The sequence below is a fragment of the Talpa occidentalis genome, unplaced genomic scaffold (assembly GCF_014898055.3).
Source record: "Talpa occidentalis isolate TD23 unplaced genomic scaffold, MPIMG_talOcc4v2.1 talOcc4.11, whole genome shotgun sequence".
Taxonomy (NCBI): Eukaryota; Metazoa; Chordata; class Mammalia; order Eulipotyphla; family Talpidae; genus Talpa; species Talpa occidentalis.
This window is the reverse complement of record NW_023601104.1, coordinates 78,422,869-78,441,087: the sequence shown is the minus strand read 5'-3', so window position 1 is coordinate 78,441,087 and position 18,219 is coordinate 78,422,869.

Here is an 18,219-nt window from a genome sequence, read left to right as displayed (position 1 = left end):
ATGTATTACCCTACTACAGGTTAAGAAGGAGTGAATCATTGAGAAAAACAATGTATCTATGACTTACATATAGAAATATATATATATTTTTAATTGAGATCCCATTGGTTTATAACACTGTATGTGATTCAGAGGCACAGGATCAGACTTCCTCAGATGCATGTCACCACACCACACCCATCTCCAAGGCACCCACAGTCCTCTGCTCTAGTTCATTGTGAAATAGCCCACAGTCAAGGAAGAAATCACAATGGATATTTGATTAAAAAACTGAATTAATAATTAAAATACCCAAAATTATAAACCCTGGCTGCCACTAAAGCAACCCTTAGAGGAAACTGTATACTTAAATGCATATGTTAAAAATGAGGAAAGACTGAAATTTAATGAGATAAACATCCATTTCAAGAAGAGAGAAAAGGAACTACTCTCTAGTAACTGTGTCTTTGGAGGTTATCGGGTGACTAGGAACAAAGGTAGAAAGAATTCCATTTCATTGCATATCCTTTTTACCTTTTAAATTTCATACCATATACACTTAGAATTTATTTTTAGGGAAACACAGGAATGAGTATGACTGAAAACACATCCATTTCTTGTAAACATTTGACTTGAAGGGCTTGAAAGAAAAAAAAAGAGTAAAAATAGACTAGTTTAAGAATGAGAAGGGAGACACAACCATAGCACAAGCAGAAAAAAAAAAACTTTTAGAGTCTGCGACATGCAACTTTATGGCAGTAAACTTGAAGTCCTAGAGAAAACATATTATTTCCTTCAAAATTCAAACTATCAAATTTGACCCCAAAACAAATGAAAAACCAGAATAGATTACTTACCTTAGAAAAAAATCAGAAAGATAATTAGAAATCTGTCATTTCCAAAATGAACTAGGAAGGTACAAAGGTGAATTTTATTTCACCTTTATTTAAAATGTCTCCACCTATAGATTTTCCCATTTTTTTTTAATAAAGTCAGCATAATTTTACAACCCAAATATGACAAAGACAGTACAAAAAATAAAGTTCTAGGTCACTGTAATGGACATATATTTGCAGAAATTCTAAAAAAATTTTAACAAAAAGAAACTAGTAAAAAGAGCATAAGCCCCGTTCTCCCCTATACACACACAGAAACACAACCACCAAAATAAACAACACTCATTCCCGTATACCAGAAAAAGGAAAGGTTTGTGAAGTGATTCAATATCAAGAAAACCCATAATTTAAATAAGAGAAAAATCACACGATCATATCAATACATGTTAAAAATTCATTTGACAAAATCATGTCATTCCTAATAAAAACTAAGAAAACAGTAACAGAATGAAACAATTTATATGTCCAAAGTTATTTACAAGAACAGAAAATATTCTCTTATATGATGAAACACGAAAATAATTTCCATTAAAATCAGCATTATAATTTGGCTGACAAACTGGAAACCAAGATAAAAACTATCCTTTTGTTCCTGATGATGTGGCTGCACACTTAGAGGCACTAGTTTTTTCTTAAAATAAAAAAAAGGGACCATAATGAATAAGGTAATTTGGTAATGAAAATATATTACAGATAAGTACAAAGATAAGAAACTTCACTAAATGTGGAAATGTATTACATTTACAATAGCAACAAAAAGTAATGAGTTTTTTAGATATAAATCTAACAAGGTACAGGACCTATTAAAGAAAACTGAAATTTTTTTTTTTTTTGAAAACTGAAAAATATTGTTAAAAAAACACAAAGATCTGAATAAATGCAAAGGCATACCATATTCTTGGATGTAAAGGTGATTTGGCATTTAAAATGCCAAATTTTCACAAATATATCTACATTTAATGCAATTCCAATTAGAGTGCTCATAGGTTTTTTTTCTTAACTAGATAAAATAATCTTAAATTTTTACATAGGATAACTGAGGTACCGTAGGGGGAAAAAAATCAGATATCAGAACTTACTGGTACAGAAATTGGTACTGGTATAGATTAGAGTAGAGGAACAGAGCTGAGAATCCAGAATCAGCACACAGGAAAGGTTAAACTATAAAAAGGGTTGTTCTTGAAATCAGTAGATAAAGGGTGAGCCACTTTTAAATGATGCAATTTCAACTGGTTATCCTGCTAGAAGCAAGTAAGTATGGAACCCTATCTTATTTCATATACTCAAATAAATTACAGATAGAAAGAAAAGATCAATATAAAATATATAATATTTTTTATTTCAAATAAAAATATTTTACAAGATCATTGAAGAGACTGCGTGTATTTTCTAAAGCTCAAGGAGATCCTTTTAGTTAAAACAGAAAACCCCAAGGATATAAAAGATAAACATATTTGACTTAAAAAATTTATATTATAAATGGTGCCATAAGCTAAGTTAGTAGGCAAATGATAGATAATATCTGAAATGTGGTGGTCAGAGTTTATAGCTATAAAATAGGTCTTACAAATTTCTTAATAAACTGACAAAACATACTAAAGAATACTACAAAAGGGCAATAGATAGAAAATTCACAGAACAAGTCTAATTTTCACCAGCATTAAATAGAAGTTCAGATACCTCAGTGTTCAGGACATGCCTTTGGAGCACCTTCCAATAATCTGGAAAATGTCAGTGTTTGCTGCTGCACTGAACACGGCCAGGATGGTTGGGTTTGTCATTTGTGGACTGGATTTCAGCCCCTTCAAAGGATGCCCAAAAAGCACAATGTATGTAGTGGTCCAGTCTCAGAGAAATGCAAATTAATGTTGTTTTCTATCCATTAAACTGGCAAAAACTTTCAAAGAGTTATAATACCTGTTGCCAGCAAGGCTGTGGGGGGAAGGGTGCTTTTATTCACTGGAGTTGTAAAGCATCCCAGCCTTTTTGGAGGACAATCTGGCAATGTCTATTAAAATTAAAAATGCATATTCCCCTTGACCCCCAAATCCTGCTCCTAGGAATCTAGTCTATAAAAATAAAAGTGCTAATTTGTAAGGACATGTGTGAGAGAATGTTTATTGCAGCAGTGTTTGTAGCTGCCAAGAACTGGAAACATGGTGAATGGCCATTAATCAGGGAATGGCTGAAAAATTAAAATATATTACTCCATAGAATATTACATGGCCATTAAATGGAATGAATTACAGTCTTACCAGATGTCTGATATAGATTTCCACAAGATACTGGTGAGTAAGAAGAGCAAGAGGCAAAATGAGTGTAAGATGATCCCATTACTGCACAAAATAGAACCAATAAGCCTCCCGATGTATGTGGGTGTATGTGAATCTGAATCTTTGTGTGTTTGATGACAAAGGAAAATCTATATGGACACTGTCTAGGTTGTTAATGTTGGGGCAAGAGAGGAAAAGGGAAAAAGTCATGTGCAGTAAAAATAGGATTCTATGTCCCATTTATGTGAAATTTTATATACATGAGCACTTACAGGAATTGAGGGAAGCACACCTCGGTTAGGATGGTGAGATTTCAGGGACTTTTATTCTCACGACTGGCTATGTATCATTCTAATTCTTTACCTTGAAGATGTATTATTTTCTTTTTGTTTTGGAGATTTATTTATTTATGCATACGAGATCTGGGGTGTAGGCCAGAGGTGCAGGGGTGTGGGGGGAGTAAGAGGATTTACCAGAGACAGGGTGGGGAATAGAACAGGCAGATCTACTGAAATACACTGCTGAGGGGAGCAGCAGGCGAGACAGGAGAGGTCTGCTTTGTCATATGGGTCAGCTCCCGGGCTGGGATTCAAACTTGTGCTGCAGTGGCTGCAGATAGCTTCATAGTGCTGCGTTTTAATCCCTTTTGCCACCAGGGAGGTCTGAAGATGTATTATTTTCACCTCCAGGGAGAAGATAAAATTCTTTTCATGGCAAAAATAAGGAAACCGCAACAAACAAACCAACCCCAAACTGGCAATACTAATATGATTCAGGAACACACATTCTTATCTGTCATAGGCTCAAGGGGACTGAACTTGAAAAAAGGACAAGAAAGTGAACAAAATGAGTGTGTGCATCTGTGAAGTATGACATCCATCGCAAATTATGGGACATCTGGGAAAATGTTTAAAATCACCCATATATTTGGGACAGCACATATTTTTTTTTTTTTTAAGATTTATTTATTGATTGATTGATACATACATACATACATACAAGCACTGGGTACAGTCAGAAGCGCGGGAGGGTGAGAGAATTCACCAGAGCCAGAGCTGGGAGCAGAGCAGGCAGAAGGACCGAAGTACACTGCTGAGGGCAGCAGTGGGCGGCAGGAGAGGTCTGCGCGCCATGTGGGACCCTCCTCCGGTGGCCGGGGAGCAGCCGGGGATCGAACCGGCGCTCTAGAGGCTGCGGGCAGCTTCGCAACCCAGCGCTCAACCGCTGCGCCACCGGGGAGGCCCAACAGCACATATTTTTGATGGTTTCACCATGTCAGCAGAATTATTTGCTGCTTTTTGCAAACTTTTAAAAACTTTTAGTAGAAGTTCAATTATTTGCTTTTTTCTTTTTTGATGGACACGCATAGTGGGGCTGGGGAGGCCATGAGAAGAGAAGGAACAGTGTAAGTAAAAGGTGGGGCAGCCTTTCCAACAGTTGGGGCCCTGGGCTCAGGCGCCTTCCACATTAAACATGTCTGGCTTATTTGTGTGGGAAAGAGGCTTCCTCCCGGCTTTCTAGATGACTAATAGAAAATAGCATTGTGGGATATTGCGAACCCAGAAATGCAAATTTGTAGTTAAGAGTGAAATGTGTTTTTATGCTTTGGAATTGAGAGAAGAGTTATTTGAGCTGGGGTTTAGAGATTGGGAAACTTGTTGACCTAGATTTAAGCTGAGGCAGGTAGTTTGTATGGGTTTTCTTTTACTTGGTACTGTTTCACTAACAGAAACAAATGAACCTTTTTTTTTTCTTAACCTGTAAAACAATCATCCCCAGAGCCAGTGTGAGGGTCTCTGAGAGGTTACATACTTGAAAGGCCTGTACTTGGGAGTAATACCCAAGAGGTGGTGTTATTGTCACTACTATTATTATTAATCTTTATCATAGGTTGAGCTTCCCTGCTGCATTGCAAGCACTTTTTTGGAGGTGGTTGAGGGAGTGGCCTTTCATATAAAGTATTGGTGGAGCTTAAGATTCTGAGATACTGTGTGGATTACTTTGCATGTAATGCTTCTCCCGACACCATGAACTCAAGGGCACTAACATCTGCTGGATGGCAAAAATAAATCAAGGTTTCCTTAAAGTCACTTCATAATGGATGAGACATAAGCATTTTTTTTTTAAGATTTATTTATTTATACAAGAACCAGAATATAGGCCAGATGTGCGGGAGGTTGAGAGGATTCACCAGAGACAGAGTGGGGAACAGAACAGGCAGACTGACTGAAACACACTGCTGAGGGGAGCAGCGGGCGAGACAGGAGAGGTCTGCCGCACCATGTGGGTATCTCTGATGCCGGTGGGGATTGAACCGGCACTGTGGAGGCTGTGGTCAGCTTCATAGCGCTGCACTCAACCCGCTGGGCCACCAGGGAGGCCTGAGACATAAGGATTTTATAAGATATTAAAAATACTTTTGATTTCTTCAAAGATAAGTAGTTTTCAATAAAATCAGGAGCTCCCGGGTCTCTGTTAGGGGTAGGACACATCAACAGAGTCACTTAGTGGCATATCAGTTTCCATCAAGGCTGTCTTTTTCTAATAGTTAGCAGAAGAACCTTTTACAATATCATGTGAGGAGGATGAATTAAGGGGTTTTGCTCCTAGGTTTGGTGCTTTCTTTCACCTAGTTGTAATGCCCTACCCTTTCAATGACCTCAATAGCTCTGAGAGCAGAGTCCTTGAATGTCATTACTAACTCTTTGTACCTCCTTCACCCTCTGTCTTTGAGAGCTGGATAAGCTATTTTGACCCACCCACTGGGAGAGCACTCTGGGGCTGGAAGGCCAGGAGTCCTGAAAGAGGGCAAGAAAAGAGAAGACCTCATTCCTCTGCATTAACTGTAAGCCAGCAAAAGAAACCCCCTGCAGGGCACCCAGATTTTAAAAGCACCCCGGTGTGTAATGACAATTGTGTGAGTGCAGAGCAAATGCCAAGGACTCTGCCCCCTTCTGACCTCATTCCTTATAGTCCTTACTAAAAATAGAAACCAGTTCAATGTGGTGGCCAGTTGATGGCCTGAATTTTTACTCCCAGTGCTCACCTGCCTGCCTCACTTTTGGAAATGTCGCGTAAGTTCCAGCCTGTGTTGGCATTCTCTTCTAACTTTGTCTGGGGGACAGATTGATACCCCAGCAGCACTGTATGTCCTTGTTGCAGTGAAGGCATCTGGTCTCCTTTTATTTTCTTCGACCTGGAAAGAAGATTGGGAGCAATCATTTGAGTTCTGATAGTCTATGTTCTGGACATCTCTCTTCAGGATGTCAGAGGCATTCATTTGTGGCTTTTTGGCTAAATGAATAGTTATCAGAAGCATCAACCATCAGTAGGTATGGCTTTGGAGGCATTTTCTGGTCTGTAAAACAGCATCTCAGGCCAGTCTGCTGGATGTTCAATTTTAGGTAATTGACTACGGGGGGCCATGAATACAGCCTATAGCTATAACATGGCACACAGGAAGAAGCAGAAGTATTGTAGATCTCATAAGCATAGAAAGCTTGGTGCACATCATACATTCACACCAAAGTTGTATAGAGCACATCTTTCCAAATTCTTGGAGCAGGGAGAAGGCAGGTTCCAACACATTACTGGCTTCCCCAGAGATCCAGGCACTTTGATCAAAGTGGATCATCTTATGCCAGAGCTGTTCTGGTTTTTTTTGGTGGAGGGGAGTGGGTAATTCTTTTGGGCAAAATTGAAATAACCAGGGAACACCTGCTCTATATGCTGTTGAGTCCACTGAACATAAATTTCTGGCAAAAAGAACCTGGACTGACAAGCAACTTCAGGTTAGTCTGTGTGGCTAATATTTTTTATTCCCCTCCCAAGGAACAACAGATCTGATGCCAAAACAGCTTTGCTTATGAAACTGGGCATGTTTTTTCCACCTGACTCAGCATGGGTGATAAATAAATCAAGTATGTTTTAATGCTCTAACTGTCTGTGGAACCATGGGCACTTTTCTCGGAGACAAGCCGTGTTCCCCACTCCCCCCAGCTTCATTGATGGCTCACCAAAGCTCAGAGAGGAAAAGACAACTTGCTTTTTTGACATCATACACATTTTGGTTGACCTAGTAGAAGAGTTTCCTTAATTTCAACTAGCTGACCCAACCATAGTTCTTACCCATAGTTCTTTTAGTTCTAAGAACTTAAAGTATCTAAAAGTCCAAGCGGTAAGTTTTCCATTGCTGCATCCATTAGACAGGTAGTGTATTCATCACATGCCAATGCCTGGATCCGTGTTAATCCAGGACTGTTTGCCATGCTCCCAATGCCATTCACCATCGAACGAGCATCTTGTGAATCCCTATTCAAGGATAAATCTCCAGATGTTCAAATAGGTTTCCCCAAGATGTCTAGAACAGGCCTTCCTAAGATGTATCACCTAGGCGCGTGGATTATTTCAAGCTAAGGTTAATTGAGGCCCTGCAGTCTCAAAGGAAAGTATTATCACTCCCTTAACCACCTAGAAGAATGAAGTTTGGGGCTATTACCCAGATTTAGCATTACATCCAGAAAGAACATTTCTAGGACAGAAACCTCTACATGGCAGGGCAACAATTAGTTATAGAGCATCCGGTCTTTGTCATGAGTCCTCCTCCTCTCTCCTTGAAGCCCTAGGTTACTATCCCATTTTTGAAAAAATGATTTATTTATTTATGCATACAAGAACTGGGGTACAGGCCAGAGATGTGGGGGGTGAGAGGATTCACCAGAGACAGAGTGGGGAAAAGAACAGGCAGATTGACTGAAATACATTGCTGAATGGGAGCAGTGGATGAGACAGGAGAGGTCTGCTGCACCATGTGGGTAGCTCCCTGGCCAGTGATCGAACTCGTGCTGCAGAGGCTGCAGAGAGCTACAGGTTGCAGCTTAACCCCTTGCGCCATCAGGGAGGCCTGCTATCTGATTTCTTAGTTCAGGGCAAGTACACTTGTGTTGTCCTATTTATTTTAGAATGTACACCCGTGTAGATTCTCCATCTGTCTGTAACTGAATTTATTTTTTTCTCATACTAATTCATTTGATGGTAATTTGATAACTCAAAGAACCTGAGAACACTCCAGAAGAATAGAGGGCAATTTCCACTCCGACTTCTGCACTATGTTTCAGAAGGTCATGACAGAAGGACTCATTTGTATCATATTGATATTTTTTTCAAGCTTTTTTTTTTTCTGTCGTGGAGGCATTGGGCTAAAGAAGGCTGAGTTTGGCAGTGTCTTCTGGAACCCGGCCTCGTTTTCCAACTTTGTCACTTTCAAAGGCTGTCATCCCCACTAATTGACACTAGAGGGCGCTCAATAGCCAGTAACAAATTTGTGCTCTTCGACTTTGTGCACTATTTCAAGACTTTGGTTTTACTTTTTTTTCTTCTTTAGTAAAGAACAGTAGCTAGGCTCCCTTCTCCTCCTAATGGGGTGTCAGAAGAGGAGACACTCTAACTTGGGCTGGATGTTGGTTTCAGGAAGCCTGTCTCCTCAAAAATCCAGGTTTTTGAAATATCCCTGTTACTGGTGAGTAACTTGCTGGTAACTGCCCATCCTGGATATTACATTTAATCACATCCTATTGTCATCCACCACACCCACATCTAATTCCATGGTATTATAAAAGGAAATTCTTGAAAGGACTGACTCCTTTATAGACTCAAAGAAATTACAGACAGGCCAATTTGGCTGTTGTTGTCCTTCTGTTTTGTCTAATGCCTTTTTCCTTTGAACACAGGTAAGTCTTGCCTTCCATTTTGACTCTGGATTATCTGGCTTCAGCTGACTTAGTGGCTCACGTTCTGTTAACCTCTGATACCCCTTAACTGCACCATTCCTTATCTTCTGTTCTTTGTTTCTCTTAGGCACCAACCAGTACTCAATTATTCATTCTCTATCTAAGGAGAAGGGAGAAGAATTTCTCAAGTGCTTTCTCTGTATCATTTGCTTCTCTTTATGTTGCTTATATTATTATATGTATTTCAAACAATAACTCTTAGAAACTGGTATCAGTACCCCCATTTTACAGAGGAATAAACTGAGCTTCAGGATGAAGTTACCTCACAAATAATTGGACCAGCATTGAGTCGTAAGATTTTCTTACAACTGTAAGTTTTCATCTGTATACTTTCTCCTGTGTTCTCCTTCTTGCTCATTTTCATATTCTTGAGTCTCATCATCAGTGTTTTCAGTTGTATTATTCCTTGTCATGTTCCTTGGTTGAATATGAAATTTCAATCAAAATACACAATTCTTGATAAAAACTCACTAAATACACTATAAAAATAAAAATGGACCTCAATTTTGGTGAAACTGTCCCTCCTACTCCCATTATATCCCAACATTTAAAAGAAACCAAACTTGAGATAGAAGTAACTTTGATCATTCTGTGAAACAGCTGTTCAGTCTCTGCATTATGAGATTGTACCTTAGAGTAAACCCAGAGTGTTTAATAAGCTAGATTTAAATCCTTGTATTTGACTTCTTAGAAAGACTTTCTACAAATTCAAAGGCCTTCAGAAAATCCATTAACTGCTCCTTTGGTCACAGTTATAGCTTCAGTGTTTCAAACTTTCCTTGGCAAGGAATTTCTCTCTGTCTTATTTGGTATGAAGCAAGATGTTGGCCAACATGAATATAGAATCATCAAGTTGAAAATTGAATTTCCTCCATTAGTTTGTTTTTTACAGGTATAATGAAGTTCTAAAGGAGAAATTAGCCATAGAAATTTCTAGGTTAGTGGACTTTTGACATTTATTATGAGTAGAGTTCTTTTTAAAATAACTTCAGTGAGGTATAATTCACATACCACAGAATTCACCCATTTAAAGTGTACAACTGAATGGGTTTTAGTGTATTCACTGACATGTACAACCATCATCACAGTCGATGTTAGTACATTTTCAGCAAGAGGAAATCCTGTATCCTTTGGCCTTTCACCCTCCTATTCCCCTATCCCTGTCCTTCTAGTTCTAAGTAACCTCTAATCTACTCTCTGCCTCTGTGGATTTCCCTATTCTGGACTTGCATATAAGTGGAATCATGTAGTGTGTATTTTTTTCTTGCACTTAGTGTAATGTTTTCAAGGCTCATCCATGTTGAATGCATATTCTATTCTTTTGTACCTCTGGATAATATGGTATTGTAGGGATACACTACCTTTCATTTGCATGATGGGCCTCTTGGGTGTTTCCATCTTTTGGAGACTATGTTCAATGTTGCTATAAATATTCATGTACAAGTTTTTATTAGAGGTATATTTCCAGTTCTCTTAGGTACATATACTTAGGAGTGGAATTTCCCAGTCCTATGCTAACCTGTATTTCATTGACTGTGGAACTGCCAGACTGTTTTCCAAAGCAGTAGGACCATTTGACAATGCTACCAGCAGTGTGAGGGACGTATGAGAGCTCTGATTTCCCCTCGTCTTCATCAACACTTGTTGCTACATGACTTTTTGATTCTAGCCATGCTAGAAGGTGTGAAGTAGAATGGAACATCACTACATTGAATTATTTATACTTTTATTAATTCTTTCAGCTACCAATTATTAACCACTTGGGAGGCCTTGAGCCAGGCTTTGGAGATTTAAATCTTATGGAGCAGGGAAACAAAATGAGATGCACCATGACACAAATATTTTAGTTTTAATAAAACTCTACAAAAGTCAAAAGTAGTAGATGACTGATTTGAGATCCATTTAATCTGTGTAGGTTTAAATTCAAGATACTAAATGGGTAAGATTCAAATCTTTAGTATCAGCTTTATAAAAAGGCTCCCTCGAAGCACGATAGCTTTCAGAGTGGTTATTAGTGAGCCCACCTATTTCTAGAAAATAGCCCTGGTTTTCAGAATTGTCACTGAGTTCCAACAATAACAATATGGCAACTGTACATATTTTTCTCTGTGGTGTGGGGGAAAATAAGCTGATTGGTGAGATCAGAGAACATCTAATGACTGTGAGCATCCAGGTACCAAAGTAAATTTCATTTCTCACCTTGAACTTAATAACCCTATTTTGGTGGATTTTTGCTTTTCCTCTTTATCAGGACCATTGCTTCTATTCTATGGCTTCTCCTAGCACTGATTTCCCCTTCTCTGTTCCTCTAGCCTTATATTCTCTGAGGTCCTGGGCCCTCTGGGCTGTGCTGCATTGCAGAAAGTTGTCCTCAGGCTGCTAGTCCCTGTTAGTTTAGATGCATTTAAAATGCACTGGGTGGCGAGGCAGACCTCTCCTGTCTCGCCCGCTGCTCCCCTCAGCAGTGTATTTCTTCAGTCTGCCTGTTCTGTTCCCCGCTCTGTCTCTGGTGAATCCTCTCACCCTCCTGCTCATCTGGTTTGTGCCCTGGTTCTTGTGTAAATAAATAAATAAATCTTTAAAAAAAAATAAAATGTACTGGGGCAGTGTGGACCTCAGGTACATTTTCTCACTCCCTCCTTTCCCTTCCGGGTAGAATAAACATGGAGTTGAGGTCCTTTGGCTGCTATCCAGGCCAGAGTTCATCTCCTAGAACTGTCAGAGAAAAGAAAAGCTCTGCTGTAACTACACAGGCCTCCATCCTCCTCTGTGCCAGAGTGTGGGACATTTCAGGTCCTGTGGCTTCTGCCCATCTCTCCCGCTCGTGAACACCTATTTTTATACACTGGTGTTAATATCTGCAGAACAACCAGACCGAATGTGCTCTCCAGTGTTTGGCTTTTGAGTTCTCCTGGATGGATGGCGGAGTAGATGGCTGAGGTCATGTAAGTGGGGTGAGTGAGGGAAACAGGTGTCTCAAGTGTCACCACACTTAAAGCAATGCCTCATAGAAAGCCCTCTTTGGGGGCCCTGGGGCTGCCACTTTGGCAGATGAAGAGAAGTTTCTTTACCCAGGAAATGACTGAAGGGTGAATTGATCTCTCTACACAGGGATATGGTCGTAAAGGGAAATTGGTTTGTGTATGTCTCATTCCAGACCTGGTTCCAGGCACTCCCATGTGGGTGAGGGCGGAAGGGTTTTCCCCTGCCCTCTTAGGTCCTTCTCTGCAGGAGGCCTTTGCCAGTTGCTTTGATTTAGGATGTAAGCGCTGCCAGGATTTCAGATATGGTGTCTCTGTGGATGGGCTGAGGGAGGGCTTGGAAAACATGGACTTGGCATGTCGGGGAGGGGAGAAGAGAGCGGAGCTGGCTCTCTTTAAAAAACAACACAGTAGACATGGTAAAGGCTCTATAGCCAGAGCCCTATCAGGAAGCAGAATGGAGGCCCACTTGTAACTGTCTGGCACTCCTGAGGCAGGGTGGGGGTCGCAGCCAGGCCTCAGAGTAGACTGTGATTATTCCCTGTGATTTGAGTGGAAAAAGCTCCTGTATGAAAATATCCCATCCGCTGCCTGTACTGGTGCCTGAGCTTCTAATCAAGCCACTACACGCCTGAGTGCGTGTGCGTGCGTGTGTGTGCGCAGGTGCGTGCCACATGTCTCAGAAAGTCTCAATCTCTGCCTTGTGAGGGTTTTGGGGTGTCCTGCAATCCCCTCATAAGACTACCTGGGAGGGAGACTCCTTTAAGCCGATTCTAAGTGTGCCCTGGGCGAAAAGGTGGGGATTAGCAGTTGGGGATTAGGAAGAGGCCCTGGATTGAAAGGGAGCCCATAGGGAAAGGAAGAACCAGAGAAAGGGGCTCAAGAGAAACCCAGCCTAGGTCACCTTTCCCCCAGGAGAAGAGTTTTATACCAACATTAGGGGCGTGATGGAGGGTGGGGAGATTAAGGTCTCCTGGTGAGGCGATCCCTCTCCCACAACAGGATGCTTCTAGCCTCCGACATTGGCCTTGACTTCATGTTTTTCAAGTCAATTGGAGGTGACTGATGTCCATTTCTAGGAGCCAGAAACCTGGTATCACCTTGGGTCCCCTCAATTCAAGGTTTATGTAAGCCAGTCCCACAGGTTCTGCTGCCTTAGTAATTGCCCTTCTGCCCCTTCTCTTTGCCAGGGTGCCACAGCCTCCCCAGCAGGTACCCAGGCCTCCAGCGCAGCACCCCTCCAAACCATGGTCAGGCCGCTGGGGAAATGAGCTTTTTAAAAAGGCAACCTCTTCTTTTCATCTTCAGTTTAAAACCTTTCAATGCTGCCTGATTGCCTTCCAGATGAATTCCCACTTTTTCTGCCCCACGGATTCCCCAGCAACTACTTTGGTACCAAAGTGAACCCCTGAAATCACAAGACCCTGTCTCACTTCCCCAAAGACTTTTATATGTTCTGCCCCCTCTGCAGTCATCTGGGGACTCAGTTCAGGCATCCCCTCTTCTAAGAAGCCAATCTTGACTTTGTCTTGTTAGTGCATTTCAGCCAACCCCAGGGCTCTGCATTGTCCTGCCTGCTCCCTCCTTACCCATCACCTTTCAAATATAAACCCTTCAAAGGTAGGGACTGTCTTATGTCTTATATCCCATGGTCCCAGGAGGCGTGAGTAGGGATCTACAAATAGCTGTTGTGTGAATTAGCTGTTCTAAGGTTATGCTTGGATCTGGAAGGCCTTTTACCTGTGGGCTCATTTTTATAATATACCCAGCCTAGTGCCAAATTAAATGTGACCTTCTTCATGGGGCCTCTCCTTCCCCCCAACTTTAGAGGTACTTGTTCCCTCTTCTGAGGTTCTTTGCTATCTGTTGCCTCACTTTTTTTTTTTTAATTTATACAAGAGCTGGGGTACAGGCCAGAGGTGCAGGAGGGTGAGAGGATTCATCAGAGACAGAGTGGGGAGCAGAACAGGCAGACGAATGGACCGAAAGCACTGCTGAGGGGAGCAGCGGGCGCAACAGGAGAGGTCTGCTGCGCCATGTGGGAATCTCCCCGGCTGGCTGGGAATTGAACCCGTGCTGCAGAAGCTGTGGACAGCTTCACAGCGCTGTGCTCAACCTGCTGCGCCACCAGGGAGGCCCTCACCCTTGTCTTATACGAATTCGTGGAAGTCCAGATACCACGAAATCTGGAAAACCCAAAAGAGTGGATGTACTCAATAAACACTCAGAGATGCAGCCTTTGGAATAATGGGCACCACGCCAGGAAAAGGAGAAGACTGGCTGGTTGGGCCGCCTTTCCCTTTTAAGTCTCATCAAGTAATTGCTCTGCATGCTCATAGGGTTGGGCCTACTATCTTCACTCTCTCTCCAGATGGATGGGAATTGCATTCTGAGGGTTGTTTCCATGTCTGGTTTATTTTTATTTCGCCACCTGTGCCTAGCACTATGCCTTCCTCATAAAAAGCCTCCAGGGATGAGTGAATGAAGGACCGAAGTTAGCCGGAAGCAGCACACAACTGGTTTCTGTTTCACTACCTTGAAATAAGAGGTTTCCTAGGTCTGGCCCTGGGGGCATCCCCCATAGTGAGACATTGATTCTCCCCAACACCCTCCTGTGCTTTGAGATACTGGGAGGGGAATAAGAACCCCTTTACCCACATCCTCAACAAAACCAGATTGCCATTCTGATGGCTCCTCTTGAGCTCAGTGCTTAGATCCCAGAGCTGGTTCTGGGGCTCGGGGGCAGTATGGGCAGCCAGCTGCCAAGGCCATGACTGATTGTTCTGTGGATGAATGGAAGGATTGAGGGTGAGTTTGCTCTTGTTTTTTAAATACCACAGGACTTTAAACTGTCAGCTCCCAGAGCCCACTGGATGGTCTTTGTGGCATGCTTCTCTTTCGAATGAACTCTCTGTGGTGAGGCCTGCGTTTCTGTCCCTGACTTCTCTCTCCTATTGTAATATTCCTTATAATAGCAGGAAAGATTGACACTTGCTTCAGAAATGCCATTCTTCCCTGCTTCTGGATGAACATTGCTCCAGAGTTTCGCTCATTGTCAGTTGAAAATATCTCCAAGTTTTTGAAGAGGAAACAGATTTGAGTGTCCCTTGTAGTTCAGGTACTTGGGTCCTTGGTCATACCCCAAATATTCCTTTGATAGGTGGCCTTGAACATCTACTTGAGCCACACCAGGGAGTCTGCTAACTGATGTCAAGGCTGAATTTGAGAAGGCCACATGAGATGGATTAACACGGTTGAGGAAGGCATCCGTCTTTCCCTGGTCACTCTCACCGTACAGAGCAATGCTGTCCAATAGAAATGCAACACGAGCCACATCAGTAATTTCACATTTCCTAGCAGCCACATTAAAAAAAGTAAAAAGAAATAGGTAACATAGTTTAAATAGCCTTTTAAAAATTTAACCCAACAAGCTCAACATATTGTCATTTCAACGTGCAATCAATATGAAAATTATTAGTGAGATACTTTATATTTTTTTGGGTACTAAGTCTATGAAATCTGAGAGCTTGTTATGTGCTAGAAACTTGACATGTGTTATCTCCTTTGATCCTGGAATGAGCCATATAAAGTACTTTTATTATTGCCATTTACAGCACATCTCATTTTGAACTAGACAGAGTTGAAGTGCTAAGTAGCCACATGTGATCGTGGATTCCATATTGGACAGTATAGCTTCAGACTCTCTCAGTGGAGTGGGGCAGTGGTTATTTTTGGGCCCACTCTGCTGTCCCTATTAAGCTCCCTAACCAGCTAGATCTGGATGAAAGAGGTGGGGAGGGATGAAGTGTATTCAAGTATATGAATATCTAGCAAGATTTAGAGATGGCATTTTAGTGTCTTGCTATCACAATTAGTGAGGGTATATATTTTGGGTTTAAGTAGCTGTGTGATCCCTAATCCAAATAGTCCTATTTATTTATTTATTTATTTATTTATTTATTTATTTTGTTCTCATCAAATGTATTCTTTGCTCATTTTTCTTGTACTCAGAGATATATAAAACTAAACTTGGTGGATAATTTCAGTTTCTGTTGTGTCGTTTTATTCACATCCCCTATGTTCTCTATCAGGGTTCCTTATCACTTCCTGATCAAAGAATTATTTATATAAAATAGTAATCAATATGCACTGAAAGCTTGTTTTGTACTAGAAACTTGACATGTGTTATCTCCTTCAATCCTGGAATGAGCCATATAAATTTACTTTAATTATTGCCCTTTTTCAGATGAAGAAACTGTGACATTCAAGTTGCTAAGTAAACTTGCCTAAGATAACCCAGCTGGTAAGTGGGAAAGTCAGGCAGGTGGATCCATGGCCCCACTTCTAACCATGAATAGTACTTCCATGCAAAACTAATATAAAACAACAGCCTCCCAAGCTGTCCAAGTTTCTTGTCTCCTTTCACTAGGTCAATTCTAAGCCCCCTCACTTTTGATCATTCTGACCAAAAAATGTCTTTTTGTAGGGCAGGATTGGTACATTTTAAGGTTTATCTAGAAACTTTGGCCACATTTCAGATGTGCCAGGCCATCTGCAAGTTGGCAGGTAGAACCCACCATGTGGGTTCTTGATCTATGAGAGCAAATGAAACTTAAAGTAATAACTCTTATATGTCTTAGAATTGTTTAAATGTGGATTTACAACAATTCTGTTCATTTAAGTCATCCCTAATGTCGATAGAGTTAATATGACATTCCATCAAGTAGCAAAAAACAAGGCTATCCCACTTAAAAAAAAAAAACACTCTGTTTTTAATTCATTGGATTGTTTTTTCAATCCAATCTTCCAACTTAAGTGTTCTAGATTAAAATTTCTCAAGATGAGAGGTGATCTACTCTGCCATTATCAAGTGTGCCAGGTAGTTAGGAATTATGCTGGTTTCTGCATCTGGACCTTAACACAACAAATGATTGTATATTTATAAGGTATATTGCTTATATCTTATAAGATAGATGCTTATGAGATATATTTCTCTTTAATAGTAATATATATGTTTTTCCTCTCCTGTTTCATTAAATTGTAAGCCTTATTCAAGGCAGTCTCCATATTTCCTATTTTTTAAAAATCAACGTGCATATATTAGAATATCTTGTTGTCTTTCAATCTGAATTGCTGTTCTTTTGATATCATGGAGAGGCTGGTGGGAATTCTGACTGATACTTCAAACTCATCACACCTCTTGTGTCAGAATATAATGCTTGCTTTTTAATGCTGTCAAGGCCCACCACAGGCAAAGCACTAGCTTTTGAACCAATCCCTTGACAAATTAATAAGGAATTTTTGTAACTTTAATTTTAGAAAAGGGGATAACATTTTCAAAGTGCAGGATGCTGTGCAAAGTAGTTACAAAGCAACCTATAGAACTTGGCTCTGTTATTGACTAGGCAGAAAGAAAGGGTTAAGGCAGCCAAGTGAACCACAAACACACTGATTCAACCCTGTTCTGTTTATCTGCATCTAATAGTGTGTGGAGCTGAACTCTCAAAGTTCTGGAAATTTAGAAGAATTTTTAATTGTATTCATTGCCTTGAGAAGAGCCGGGCAAAAGAAAGCGAGAGGGCATAGCTTTGAAGAGCTGGTGATTTGGCATCTCTTCTTTTGCCCCTCCTCCACTATCTTAGCTATTTGACCTGATTAAACAACTTTGGGACGGTAGCCAGATTTCTGTATGCAAACGAGGCCCCTATTCATGATGTAGTGCGATTCCATCCACCCAAACTTCCTGGCTGCCTAGTGGAAGTCTGACTTCACAGAGGTCTCCCAGTTTTGTCGGGGGTTCGCCAGTGAGCAGTTCACACTGACCTGAAGCAGACACAGACTCTGAACGTCTGTCTCAGGTCTCACCGGATTATTCATTAGCAAATTCTTTTCACCTTCTGTCTAAGCAATGAAAGGGGACGCTAGAATCGCGCGTGCTACTCCACAAAAGGGACAGCAACGTCCAGTAAGCGTTCCCCAAAGTTCCTCAAACCTCCCCTACCCCTAAGCCTAAAGGTCAGGGCGCCAGGTCCCACCTAGTTTCCCAGCCAGCTGGAGTCTGATCATTTTGGAAGTTTTCTAGCGTGTGGAGAGAAAGAAGGGGTGGTAGTGGGGAACCGCGCCGAGTGATCACCTCCTCTTACGTAACGAAAGCCCTCGCTGCAGGAGAGAGGGCCTGACATGGAGACATTCCAGGGGGAGGGGAGCTGCTGTCCTGCAGTCGCCAGGAACAGCGGCAGCAGTTCCAAGAAACCGAGAGAAATGTGGCGGAGATAAAAAAGAAAGCCCTTCGGGAATAAGA